The sequence below is a fragment of the Ixodes scapularis genome, unplaced genomic scaffold, assembly GCF_016920785.2.
Source record: "Ixodes scapularis isolate PalLabHiFi unplaced genomic scaffold, ASM1692078v2 PGA_scaffold2__306_contigs__length_199485367, whole genome shotgun sequence".
Taxonomy (NCBI): Eukaryota; Metazoa; Arthropoda; class Arachnida; order Ixodida; family Ixodidae; genus Ixodes; species Ixodes scapularis.
Window position 1 is genome coordinate 188953027 of NW_024609857.1, and position 14498 is coordinate 188967524.

Sequence of the window (14498 nt, forward strand, 5' to 3'; positions counted from 1 at the left end):
AGCCATCCTGTCGAGAGGGAGTGGGGACGGAACAAAGCTGACCGTGGGAGTTCCGGCTACCAGGTGGAAGAAAGATAAGCTTGTCCAACGGCGACCTCGGATTCGAGGACGGGCACGTTAGAGAATTTGAAAAAAGCTGCTTGATTAGCCGGACGACCCAGTGCGGTCTACTGGTTCTAGAAGGTGACTCGGATGAAGAAAACTCGTTTTGCTCGGAAACTCTAAAAGCATTCTGGACGTGAACTCTTGCCACAAATAAAAATAGCACATGCATGAAAAACTACGAAGGCAACTAAGGTTTCTCCTATGATGGGAGAATGCGTGAGCATTACAGGCAGAGTTATGTTGGCGCAACTTGCAATGAAGAAAGACAAAAAAAGTTATGTTGGCGCAACGGACAGCGCGCTAGTTTCACGATCAAGCGGGCCTAGCTTCGAAACCGGGCTGGTTTTTTTTCTCGTGTCCTTTTTTTTTTATTTCGTTTATTTTTTTATTTTTTCTTTGTTTGGTCACGTAACAAGAAAAATCACATGAACAGAATTTGTTTTTTTTGGCTACGTCACCAGATTTTTTTCTTATTTCTCCTTTCCTTCAGTCTTTCTTTTTTTCCTTTTCTTCGGTTTACGCTTCCTATCGCAAAACTCTTTGCACCTATTTCGCGTTAAATTGGCGTTAGCCAAATAATTTTTTTTATGGCAGGGAATTCTGCCGTACGTACCCTATGTTACTATTACCAAACCTGGCTTGCAATTTCTCCTATCCAAAGGACTGGACTATGCCCTTGCTCCACGGTACGTTCCAAAACGTGACTTCATAATTGAAATTGAAGAGAAACTCAGACATGTGCACGATGTCACAGGGGTAAATTTCGCGAGAAGCCGCGTTGTCAGTGTTTCGAACAATGTGAAACCGGCCGGGTCACATTTAGATCAACAAGAACGCATTGCTCTTAATGAGTTGAAGTCAGACAGCTCCATCATGACTTTAAAGGCCGACAAAGGAAAAAGAACCGTTGTGCTTGATAGGGATGACTACATGAAGAAGATGTATGAAGTTATAAATGACAGTCGCTATTTCGTGAGGCTATCAAGAGATCCCGCTGCTAAGTCCGAAAGAGAGTTAGCTGACCACCTTCGAGAGCTGAAAAAGAAAGGACGCATCAGTGACGACCTATACCGTCGTCTCTTCTCCTTTGACGCCGCGACACCCAAGATGTATGGACTCCCCAAAATTCACAAACCGGGTTGCCCCCTACGCCCGATTGTATATGTTATTGGTTCATCCACTTACAGCCTTTCCAAATATCTGGTTATGATTCTGGGCCCTCTTACGGGAAACAATAAGTTTAGCGTCCGGAATTCCCGTGACTTTGTTGAACTTATACGCGCTCAGACCCTGCTACCGCACGAGGCTATGGTATCCTTTGATGTGATTTCATTATTTACGAATGTCCCCGACGCCCTGGCGGTTGATGTCGCCCGTGACCAATTGTTGGCAGACCAGTCGTTGTCCACTCGCACAACCCTCCTTGTTGATGACGTTATACTCCTTTTGCGTTTTTGTCTCAACCAGTGTAATTTTAGTTTTATGGGGACATATATCATCAGGTCAGCGGATGCCCTATGGGGAGTCCAGTTTCCGTAACCGTCTCGAATCTCGTCATGGAATATGTTGAGGAAAAGGTAATGTCTGGCATTGATTTCCCCGTGAAGTTCTACCGTCGCTATGTCGATGACACTTTTGTAATAGTTAACAGAGAGAACGTAACCGATTTTCACCGCAATTTGAATAGTGTCCACCCCTCAATTCAGTTCACCTGCGAACATGAAACCGATAGTACCTTGCCGTTTTTATATGTACGTGTCCATAGAACTAGTGAATCTTTCTTTAAGATGGAGACATCCGTATATGGTAAACCATGTGACAGACAAAACTTTCTTGACTACCACTCTCATCACCCTACTCAACACAAAAGCTCAGTTGTAAGATCGTTGCCTTCATCGTTCAGAAACAGTCCCATCTAACTCAACACTTAGCGATCAAGAACTTAGCCATGTGCGGGAGGCTTTGAAGAAACGTAACTACCCCGACCGGTTTATCAATCGCGTTAAGGAACAAATGTCCCGTCGGCGCCCGGATCGAGCCGAACGAACACGTGACGTCGTGTGCATCCCGTATCCCGTACGTTAAGGGGGTTTCGGAGGCATTGGGACGCGCCCTTAGGCCGTTGGCGTACGAACTGTATACAAACCCTACAGAACAATTGCCAATGTTATCTCCAAGCCAAAAGACCCGACCCCGCCAGAGGCAGAAATTGTCGTGATCTACCAGGTGCAGTGCAAGGAATGTGACGCTTCCTACATTGGAGAGACGGAACGAAAAAGAAAAACAAGACTAAAAGAACACGCACGGGATGTCGCCTATTCCACGAACGCCACCCGCTTCAAGTCCGAACTCGTCGACCATGCATGGACGTCAGGACACCAATTTGACTTTGACAAGGCGAGGGATAAAAGGTGGGGACTGAGGAAGCTGCTGGAATCTTGGTTCATCCAGAACGACAAACGCGGAAGTGATTCATCGCTGGTAAACAAGAACCGTGGCCCCCTGCCGGACGTGTACACAAACTTTATGCCTAAATAGCTGAGCTTTTTTGTGCGACTCTCACTCGCTCTGCGCTCTACTGAAGATGCCTCCCGCATGGGAGGCGAAACGTTTAATTAAATTGTTATTATTGTGATGTCAAGCCGTTTTTGTTATTACATTTATCATGTCTTCGCCCGGCTTCTGGAGTATTGTTGCGCTCCTAATTTCACCGGTACGACAGCCTTGGGAGGCCACTGCGAGCGAGTGGGGACAGAAATAATTGAGGCTTATCGGATGGCGACAAGCCCGAAAAACATAACCACCCCGTCCATTTCGCTCTCAAGAAAGGAGATTATCTTTCTGAGGCCCTCAATGGAAGCCGAACGCTGACAGACTAAGCAAGGCGACAAGGTCACCGGCAGAAGCGGCCTTTCCTTTTATGCGTTGTTGATTCCCCTTCGACCTCGCCTTTTGCAAATCCTCCCCACCTGCTTTTGTGTCTTCGTGTGGCTGTCAGCGAGCGAGACAGCCGCTTTAAGCAAATCAAAAGGGTGAAGCGAAACGCGTGACCCAGCGTGACCTCTCTACGTAGGACGCGTAGGACAAAAACGTTTGGACGAAACTTTTCACGTGACTTTCTCTGTCACGCTGATGGGATCTCTGGGGCTGTCGTTTTCGCCGTTTGCCTAGTTATAGAAATAAGCGGGCCACGTAGGTCCGGTTTTCGAACTGCTCTTCAGTGTTCTGTTGCTTTCGTGCGCTGCAGACGCGGCTGTGTTTTTTCGTCGTAAACGGTCGGAATACGTCCATGCCAATTTTTCGGTAACAGCCATTTTTTGCACCGGAGTTCGTGGAATACTTGTGATGTGTTTGTTGGACACGCTTCGACAAAAACTGCTCTTCGCCGACGACGAGACGTCAGTCCTCGAATCCTCGAATGTGTTTGTGGGGTGCCTGAGTTGGATTATGCATCTATCAAGGATTACATGATATCGCTCTTTTATTAGTAAGTGCACTGCAAGCATGATTCTGATAGTCGTCCTGCTTTTCTCTCAATCTCCGCGGTTTTTGTGTGATGAGTTTTGCTTGGCATGAGGATAGTGTTAATTGTATTTTATAATTTGCTTTTCGTTTTACAGAGAAGTGTGACCTATGTAAATATGTTGAGAATACACTGTGTGCAATGATAGTTTATTTATTTATTTATTTATTCAAAATACCTCAAAGGCCCGGTGGGCATTACATGAGGGGGGGTTATTTTCCAACAAAGGCATACAGTATAACGCAAAAACATCGAAACAAAATAATAACTGAAATTAGAACATACTGATGTGCGACAAATGACGACAATAAGCACAGGACAATAACTAAAAGTAGTTGAATCAGTCATGGTAAACACTTTGGGACAAAATAACATAATACAATGCTAATAACAACGGAGCACCGAAGAATGTCAGCTTGCATACTAGCCGGGGATGAGAAAGAAGTTAGTAAGTGCACTGCGGAACATTTTTGCATCAGATATGGTGACAATGTTGTTTAATAACTAGTTGTTTTTAGTTGTTTAATAGTTGTTTAATAAACTTCTGGGAGCGATCGAAAAAAATTTGTTTGTCCGTATAAGTGATTGGATATGCAACAAATGACATGCAACGTACACATACTTGCACGACGTTCGGCCAATACGAAGCAGACGCATCGTAGAGTTTTCGCACAATATTGCGCGAACGCGAGGCCGGGGCGAAACAGATGTACGGCAATACCTGCCGGGTATCAAACGGTGGTACAAAACTGGACAGTTGAGCAATATTGGAACCGACTTTCGGCCGGCACTGGCACGATACTGCAAGGTATTGCCGTGCTGCTTGGGAACGGAGGTGACGACATCTTACCATCGTGTTTCCAACGCTTGTTTAATTTATTTCTCTTCTGGGACGCGTGAAAGAGCACTTCTGTGACACACCAGAGATATTCGAAACTTGGGCTGGCCTCTCGGCTTTCTTTGCGGGCACTTATTTGGCACTTCAGTGGGTAGCCAGAGAAAAGCCAAACTTCGGCATGCCGCGAATCGACAAATTAAGATTTACTGCGGCAGTTATGGCTCAAGTCTGGCACCTACTTTGGCGCTCCTCTGGCGGACCAGAGAAACGCCAAACCTTGGCACATCCCAAATACCGAAATTAGGCGTTGCTCTGGCAGCTATGGCTGAAGTATGGCACCAACTTTGGCGCTCCTCTGGCGGACCCGAGAAAAGCCAAACTTTGGCACGTCCCAAATACCGAAATTAGGCGTTACTCTGGCAGCTATGGCTGAAGTATGGCACCAACTTTGGCGCTCCTCTGGCGGACCCGAGAAAAGCCAAACTTTGGCACGTCCCAAATACCGAAATTAGGCGTTACTCTGGCAGCTATGGCTGAAGTATGGCACCAACTTTGGCGCTCCTCTGGCGGACCCGAGAAAAGCCAAACTTTGGCACGTCCCAAATACCGAAATGAGGCGTTACTCTGGCAGCTATGGCTGAAGTAAGGCACCAACTTTGGCGCTCCTCTGGCAGACCAGAGAAACGCCAAACCTTGGCACGTCCCAAATACCGAAATTAGGCGTTTCTCTGGCAGTTATGGCTCAAGTCTGGCACCAACTTTGGCGCTCCTCTGGCGGACCCGAGAAAAGCCAAACTTTGGCACGTCCCAAATACCGAAATTAGGCGTTACTCTGGCAGCTATGACTGAAGTATGGCACCAACTTTGGCGCTCCTCTGGCGGACCAGAGAAACGCCAAACCTTGGCACGTCCCAAATACCGAAATTAGGCGTTGCTCTGGCAGTTATGGCTGAAGTATGGCACCAACTTTGGCGCTCCTCTGGCGGACCAGAGAAACGCCAAACCTTCGTATGCCCCGCATTCCCAGATTAGGATTTACTATGGCAGTTATGGCTCAAGTATGGCACCAACTTTGGCATTCCTCTGGCGTACCAGAGAAGAGCCAAACTTTGGCATGCCCTAGGATCGCCCAACTAAGGCTATAGTTAGGCACCGTACTTTGGCACTGATGAGTGCCATGGTGCAAAAACCTAACTGCGCCAAAGTTGGGCCCTTATGTTTGCCAGACCTTTGCCCAAGTTGGGCATTCCTCTGGCGTGCTACCTGGGTGGTACCTATTCATTAACTGTAGACGTACGAAAGTTACGATGTTTTTTTTATGAACAGTGTTTTCTCTATTTGCTTCAGTTTCGAAGGTGTCAAAAAACTACAACTCTGTACATGGCCCTGATATAGTTTAGTAAACGTCTTAATAAAATTACCATTTCATTGTCATGAGCTGTCTGTGGCGTGCCAAAGCCGAGCATTCTAAGGACTTACAGAAGGCATCCTCAAATGCGTGACACATAGAAGCTTACAAGTCTCGTCATGGTGGCATCGAATGAAAGTACAACGAATAAACATCTGGCTGCTCAGGTTCTGTATCGGATTCAGCCTCCAAATTCTTCCTTCACAAGCCAACAAAAGGCTGCCATTTGCATGTACAGATAGATGATACACACTTAGGTGCTGATAGCTATCCAAGTTGCCAGACTGAATTTCAGAAAGCGTCTATTTCAAACATCGCGCGGTCATTTGCCTTTTTTCCTCGTGGACAACTTATATTTTGGTAACAGAACATTTATGAAAACTCTACCTTCGCTAATAGTGGCAAATGTACATCGCAGAAAGTACCTTCCCTTAGCGAAAAACCGCATATTTCGAATATATTTATGAGGAACTTAATATGAATATTTTTAGCAAATTTTGTTGAAATTTATTTGGCCGCACTTGAGTCTACTACAAATGTATTTTTACTGCATTCTTGACGAAATATTGTGATATTTCTCATTAACTCCAAAACGTAGGGCTGGCACTTTGAATGTACTTATTCCGTATTCTTTACGCAATTTTGGCATACTTGTCGCGAACTCCGAAATGTAGGGCTTGCACTTGGAATGTACTTGTAGCTTCCTTCAAGTTACTTAGGAATCGTAAAAATAATATATTAAAAGTATATTTAAAAGCACCAGCAAACTTATTATAAACATAAATATCTTAAGAAAATAAAGTTTAAGCAAAATTTAAGTTTTGAAGCTGATTCAAAACAAATCTCAAGCAGTGGAACAAAACTCTACGATTACAGCAATCATGTAAACTTTGTAAGTGGCGGCAGTTGGTTTTACAGCCTTTTTATTTTAATTTTTTACCTAATATGGTTCCTATACCGATAAAGGTACACTAAATGTTGAATTCGGTGCAATTTTATTGGTATTGGAACCATATTAGGTAAAAAATTAAAAATAGGAAGCTTTTAACAGCAACTGCCGGCACTAACAAACCTTCCATAATTACAGTAATCTAAGAGTTTTGTTCCACTGCTGGCGATGTGTCGCATAAGCTTCAAAACTTCATTATTGCTTAAAATTTATTTTTTAAGATATTTCTGTTTTTAATAAATTTACCTTTAAGCTATTCTTGGCACAGGGAGACATATATGTACCAATATACACATGCAGTTCTACGAAATGCAAGGTAGAATGACAACAGAAAACAACTCTATTCAAGAACACATATATGAAACAAAAAATCTATACAAAATGTCAGCTTCCAGAATATGCATTGATCTTTATACAGGGCGTAAAATAGTGCGAAAGGAAATTCATAAAAAAAAAAAGAAAAACCTTCGAGAAGGTAAAACATAAAAGTAGGTTAGCTACACTGTGACCCTTCAAGGGGCACTGACAGGGTATTTATGCTAGCCAAGGTTTCGCTTTGTACACAGAAGCCTACCCCGAAGACAATTCGCAGCTCGGAATTCGTTTTCTTTCCGCCCGAAAACCGCCGATCGAGCGATCGAGAACTGGACGGTTTGAGTCGCGCTCACTCTTGTTCGTGGGCTTGTTCGGGAGACAAAATGTGGCCTTGTTCGAGGTGCAAAATGACTTGTAAAACAAATTTATGGCTAAAAGTACGCTTTAAATGATAAACGAAATTAAATGCTCGCTTGACGTTTAGGTGAGGCTAGGATTTATCGAGGACACCACTGCACAGCGCTTGCACACTAGAAGCTGGCAACAGGGTGAGCGTCCGTTGAAAAACTTCGGGCAGGTATTGTACTCACCATGAAGGCAGCAAGCCTGAACATGTAATCCGAGATGACTGGTATATACCGCAATCACAAGTGAAGCTGTCTTAAACACTCAACGTCGCGCCCACAAACACAGTATTAACCTCCTTCAACTTCAAAGTCGGCACGGAGTCGATACACTTCGTGCGGGCACCGGCGAGGGCCTCGCCTTCGAAGGGGTGCCCAATCACTGCGGCACCACTGGGAAGCAGGAGGCCGACCAACTGGCCAAGCTCGACCCCGACGATGCTGAATTCTGGCTGTCCAGCGTGGGGCTCTTCGAGGACGCAAAGCTTCTGGTGGCCCGGGAAGCCCAAGCCAAGCATCCCGACGCGAGGTACGTGGCGGAAGACCGCCTCGCTAGGCAGCGGCAGGTCGTCATCCACCGCCTCCTAACAAGCAGTGCCTCGTCCCCAGTGATGCTGCAGTGGCTCAGGCCGAGCGCTGACCCGGAGTGCGGAACCTGTGGAGAATGGGCGGGCACCAGCCGCCTGCCCGAGTTCGCGGATCACACCAACCGAGGAGACACTACACCGACGATCGCGGAGAGTCAATGGTGGCGCTCGGCATGACTCACAGGCCACGCCAGCGGCAAACAAGCGGCATCAATGCCGGCCTTTCCTGCACAAGAGAACAGATCATCCGTCCGCATAAGACATCGCAAACAAAAGAAAAGGCCCTCAAGGCGCTACTCACCTTCTTCGATAACAGTGGACTGCCACTGTCCATGTGAGAGCCCTGAAATCGCAAAATTCCGAACAAAGAATCCACGCCTCCCGCGCGCGGCTACATAACGAAGCAGGAGACAGGTAGAGTACTTTCCAGAAAAACCTTCAAGGGATCGGGCAAAAAAAAAAAAAATTGAACACCGCCTTCCGCTTCCTTCCCTGGGCGAGGGAGGCGCCGATTTTCCTCTGGTCAACCTCGTTCGTCTTCGAGAACGAGGAGTGTCACCTACGGCGTTTCGCCTAACGCTTTCCAAAGAGCACCCGGGTTCGACTTCGATCCACAGTTTGGGCTTGCTTTTTTTTATTTTTTTTCTCAATCATATTGTTTTGTCGAGGAATTTAGGGATATTTACGACATTTCTTTTTTACGATTAACTAAAAAAAACACAAAAAACACGAATGTTGTCCACGAAACTTTGCTGAACTAAATGCGCCGGATGTTTGGCTCATACGCAAGCGGACGCGGGTTCGATCCCCAATGTAATTTCGTTTCTTTTTTTTTACTTTTTGTTTTGTCGAGGCATTCGTCGGTATTTACGACATTTCGTTGACGAACGAAAGTTGTCGACGAAACGCGCTAGAAATGCGCCTCCCACACGGAGCCATCCTCCAACCAGAGCACGGCCAAGTGACGTCATGGCCGACCTGCGGGGAAGAGCAGGCGCCCCCCCCCCCCCCCCCGTATTTATTTTTTTATGGTGTTTTGGCTTGCCCTTGCAAGGTGTTTTTTTATCACACCTGAAGCGTGACGGTATGCGCGTAAAAGCCAGCCCATAAACAGATTCTGTGCGAAAATAAACTCGTACATCGGTTTTCTTGTGTTAAAGTTAGCATTCAAGACGCCAATTTCCTGCCATAACTCACAACCGATGAAACACTCGATCATACATGCGTTGCGCCAAAAAACCCAGCGGTTCAATCAACTGGCACGTCCAGCCACCTTGCCAGTTCAAAACACAGATTACGACACCTTCATGGCTGCGCGTTCACAGTGCGATCCTCATAAAAACCGAGCACTTTCACAAAAAGCCGGCGGCACAAACAAAACGCGCCGACCAAGGAGCTTCAGCACACCGAGCGCGGCCATCGACGATAGGCCCATCTACACGGCTAGACTTCAAGTCGAACGTCGAACCGGTCAAATTGATGGGCTAATGGCTGTACACTTTATTATGGGCGGTAGCTTCCGCCATCTATCCGAGAAACTATAAATCACAATTATGATTTTTTCCTTCGCCCGTCTAACCCTATTTCTTTTCCGCCCAAGGTTAACCTTTTTGTATCCTTAAAACCATCGAGTGCACCCTTTGTAGAGGCTCCGCGCTCTCCCAATATATTCTTGAGGCACTTCCGCCGCATACTCAAAGTGCCCATTATATGCATTCCTGATTACTGCTAACAACGTACAATAAGGGGTATTCACACGAGGGAGAAATCCCGGGGATTTCTCCCCGGCACGCGCATCCCACGACGAAAACGTCAAGCTTTGCGATGTGCAAAAGCCTCGCGTTTTCATCTCGTGATGCGCGCGTGCTGGGGAGAAATCCCCGGGATTTCTCCCTCGTGTGAATACCCCTTTAAATACTCTAAAACTATGTACACATATTTTGAGTGCAATTAATATGCACTAATAGCGAACATACTTCAAGCATATTCCCAAAATATGTTCCAATTAAGAAAGGGCTGATATTATTATTGTACTTTTGTGGAATTTTGATTACGTTCGCTTGCTTGTAGTGCACTAAAAATATACGAAGTATATTCCTAATATGCTGTTTTTCGCTAAGGGTTATGATGGCGTTATAGAGCGCTGGAATGGGCATTGCCTAATCTTATAGTTTACAGCTTTGCTCTTGGCTTTCATCTGCATTAATCTGTCAAGTATTCCAAACATAACACGAACGCCAATAAAGCCACAATGTTTGACCCGTTCAATTTCTAAACTTTATTGCGTTTCAAAACAATGCTTCATCGACCAGTCCACGATAATCAGCCAGGTACACTCATTGCCACATGATATTCGCGAGAATGGGGTTAACCTTTCTATATAGCAGTGAAATCTGTATCACCGTTCTTCGACAATATATCAATTACAGAAAAAAAAATGTGCCGTTATGTTATTCTTGTGACGACTAAAAGCGCTAAAAAAGACGAGGACAAATGAAACAAGATATGCACACCAAGTGCGCACTTCCAACTGAAGTTTCATCTGGATTGATTAAACATGAAACAGACATATATGCCTCATCAATAAAAACACCAATGTCATGTACGCACATCCTCCTTTAATACACATTTATTCTTAGTAGCCTGGCCGATCAAACAACTGTAAGTTTGTCACTTCCGAAGAACAATCGATGGGGCACTAACGCGCGTATCGTAACCACACTTCCTTATAAAATCCGTTTTTGAAACTTCACCTAGCATTTTGTTTCGGTTCCAGCTGAAGATAATTGTTTTCTGAAACTTTGGGACACAGTGGCATCTATTTCAATGTACCGCAAAATTACCCGCGGGCGACGATCTCATTGCCAGTGCGTGCTCTCTTAGTCGATCATTTCTGCAGCGTCCAAACTGTCCCATCTAAACCCTCCCACAAGCTAAAGGTATTCTGTATGCCAACCCCCCTCCCTCCAAAAGAATCACCTCGTGCCTCAAGACGATTTTATTTCAGAAAAAATAACAAGCATTTTTAAAGAATTTTAATGAAGTCAAAAGGGCTCCCCTTACGAAAGTAGAGGATATGACCGTTCGAATTTCTCAGATTATGGGGCTAGACACGCTGAAGGCTTCAACAGGTCAAATATTTTCATCTCAACATTTATTTTTATAATTTATAAAAACGCAAAACGAATATGCCATTCAGAGCTTTAGTTGCTCAAAAGGGGCCGTGGAAAGCACAGATGTCGTCATACCATGAACGACATCTATCACGTCTACACTGCCAAGATCTATTTAGAGAAATTAACTCAGAGGGCAAAGTTGACTTTTTTAGAAACCCTAACCCCGGGGCTTGTGAAGCGGTTTCCTTTGATGTAGAAAACCTTTTTAATTCGATACCACGTCACAAACTTTGAAAGTGTTCAAGAAACCATCAATATGTATGAAGAAGTTAAGTTTTACAATGAATGTGGTATTTATGAAGGAAGTTTCTGCTGTATCGCCGTACGGCTGCGTCACCGCAACCAGGAGCGGCGCGTTCCAGCGCATGCCCGTGCCGGACATACGTCACCGGCGCGGGAGGTAAAAAGAGAGCGCTTGCCAATAAACTACGTTTTTCATGTCCCGGCCACCGGCGAGTCTGGTCGACGTTTCAGTGGCGACGAGGGTAAACCGATATGGCGGCACGCCCGCCGCAGTTCGACGACACGGCAGGCACCTGGGGCACATACCGGGTCCGGTTGGAGGCGTACTTCGAGGGTCACGGTATCACGGACGCGGCGAAACGTCGCGCGTTGCTGGTGTCTTCCCTAAGTGACAACGTGGTCCGAATTCTGCAAGGCCGCTGTCAATCGGCGTCCATCAACAGCCTGTCCTACGCAGACGTGGTTGGCTACCTAGAAGAACACTACGACCCGCAAACCAACGAGATTGCAGCTAGCTACTCGTTCTTCGTGCGGAAACAGGAAGAGGGGGAGAAAGTACAAGACTTTGTGGCAGAGTTGCGGCGGCTCGCGAAGCATTGCAAGTTCGGCGACACCCTGGACCGGATGCTGCGAGACCGAATCGTCTGCGGCATACGGGATGACGAAGCGCGACGGGTTTTGCTGACGCGTAAAAAGTTGAGCCGGGAAGAGGCGGAGGAATTCGTAATCGCGTCTGAGATGGCCGATAACAACGTCAGGGCAATGGGAACGGCCCCCCAGGACTCAGCCGGCGGTACGCATTTCGTCCAAGGTCGGCGGGGTAACCGGAGGCCCCCAAGACAAGAAACCAGCGGTGCGAATCGGCGCGCCTGGTGCTGGAGGTGCGACGCGAACCACTCCGAGGACGACTGCCGGCACCGCAAGACCATAAGCCACAGGTGCGGCACCAAGGGACATCTGGCGAGGGTGTGCAAGTACAGTCGGCCCAGCCAGCCAGGTGCGTACGCGCTGGCGGACATCAACACCGAGGAAGAGAGTGGCGAGGAAATGCTTCACGCCCTGGTGGCTCACAGTACAGCCAACAAAGACACGACGCCGCCGATAGAGCGGGATTTGCTATGGGAAGGCAGGAAGCTGCGAATGATTCTGGATACGGGCTCCCCAGTCAGCGTAATTCCCGAGAGTGCTTTCAAAAGACACCGTAAACGGTGGCCGGCCCTGGAAACGACCCCCCTACGCTTGTCGTGCTTCCTGGGGCCGCTGCCCGCTGTCGGCAAGATCACCATGAGTGTAGAGTACGGACAGACGCAGGTGCGCAGCTCGTTGATTGTGGTGAACTGCCCAGGGCCGCTGCTTTGCGGTAGGAATACGCTGCGGGCGTTTTACGACGCAGGGGCACCGCTTCTAGAAACTGGGGCACCGCTTGGGGTGAACATGGTGCAGGCCGGCGCAGAGGGGCAGGACCTACTGGAAGAATTTGCAGACGTTTTCGAAGAGAAGCTGGGGTGCTGCCAGGGCCCACCAGTAAAGCTGTAGAGGAAGGAAGATGCGCGACCCCGTTTTTGTAAGGCGAGGCCGGTGCCCTACGCGCTTCGCGACAAGGTGTCGGCGGAAATCAACCGCCTGGAGAAGGACGGCGTGCTCTCGCCGGTCAGCGTGTCGGAATGGGCTACACATGTTGTTCCGGTGGCAAAGAATAACGGCGAGATACGACTGTGCGGGGATTTTAAGTTGACGGTAAATCCAGCTACACACTTGGAGCGATACCCCTTGCCTAAAATTGACGACATTTTTGCGGCGTTATATGGGGGGAACTCTTCACCACGCTGGACTTACGCAACGCGTACAATCAGCTTCCTCTTGACGAAGAGGCTCGGAAGATGACTGTGCTGAACACGCACCAAGGCTTGTACTGTTACAGTCGTCTGGCCTTCGGCATTGCGTCCGCACCGGCTCTGTTTCAACGGCGCATCGAGTCCCTCCTGCGAGGGCTCCCAAGGGTGCAAGTCTACTTGGATGACATCGTCATCGCAGAAAAGAAACACGACACGTCGACACTCCGGCAGGTGCTGCAGCGGCTACGGGAAAACGGCCTGAAGTTAAACCGAGCCAAGTGCCGTGTCCGGGAGAAGCAAGTGTCCTTTTTGGGCCACAGAATCGATGCCCAAGGTCTTCATCCGGAGCGGACCAACCTCGAGGCAGTGACCGAAGCTCCAAGACCGACCTCGGTAAGCCAGCTCAAGTCTTTTCTTGGGTTTGTCACCTATTACGCCAAATTTTTGCCCAACTTGTCAACCACCTTGGCCCCTTTGTATAGATTATTGGCAAAAGGAGCGCAATGGCAGTGGGACGGGGATCAGGAAAGGGCTTTCCGGAAGACTAAGCAGGCTATGGCCGAAGCTAAGTTCCTGGTTCACTACAACCCCCGGCAACAGTTACGGCTAGAATGCGACGCGTCGCCAGACGGCTTGGGTGCAGTGTTGTCACATCGCATGCATGGGAAAGACTACCCCATAGCGTTCCGGTCGAGAACGCTGACGAAGGCAGAGCGTAATTATTCACAGCTCGAGAAGGAGGCGTTGGCGCTGGTTTTTGGAGTTACCAAGTTTCGAGATTATCTGTTCTGAGCGTTCATGCTGACGGAACTGCATGATACCCACCCGGTAATGACTGCGATGAAGCGTCTGGCTCGCTCCCTCTATTGGTATCCTGGTCTAGACAAAGATATCGAAAAGCTGGTAAATAACTGCTCGACATGTATACAGTGTTGGACGATGCCCGCGGCACAGGTTCCTTCCAAGTGGCCGGAGACCCACCAACGGTGGTCCCGTTTGCACTTGGATTTCGCGGGGCCACTGGAAGGGTACATGGTTCTAGTACTAGTGGACTCGGAAACAAAGTGGATTGAAGCCATACCACTCAAAACAGCTTCGGCCGAGACTACAATTGG

At 47.6% G+C, this 14498-nt stretch overlaps 1 pseudogene; it reads left to right on the forward strand.

Moving 5' to 3' along the window:
- The first annotated feature begins 12485 nt into the window (after positions 1-12485).
- On the forward strand, positions 12486-13213 carry LOC115325332 (annotated as a pseudogene).
- The last annotated feature ends 1285 nt before the right edge of the window (positions 13214-14498 follow it).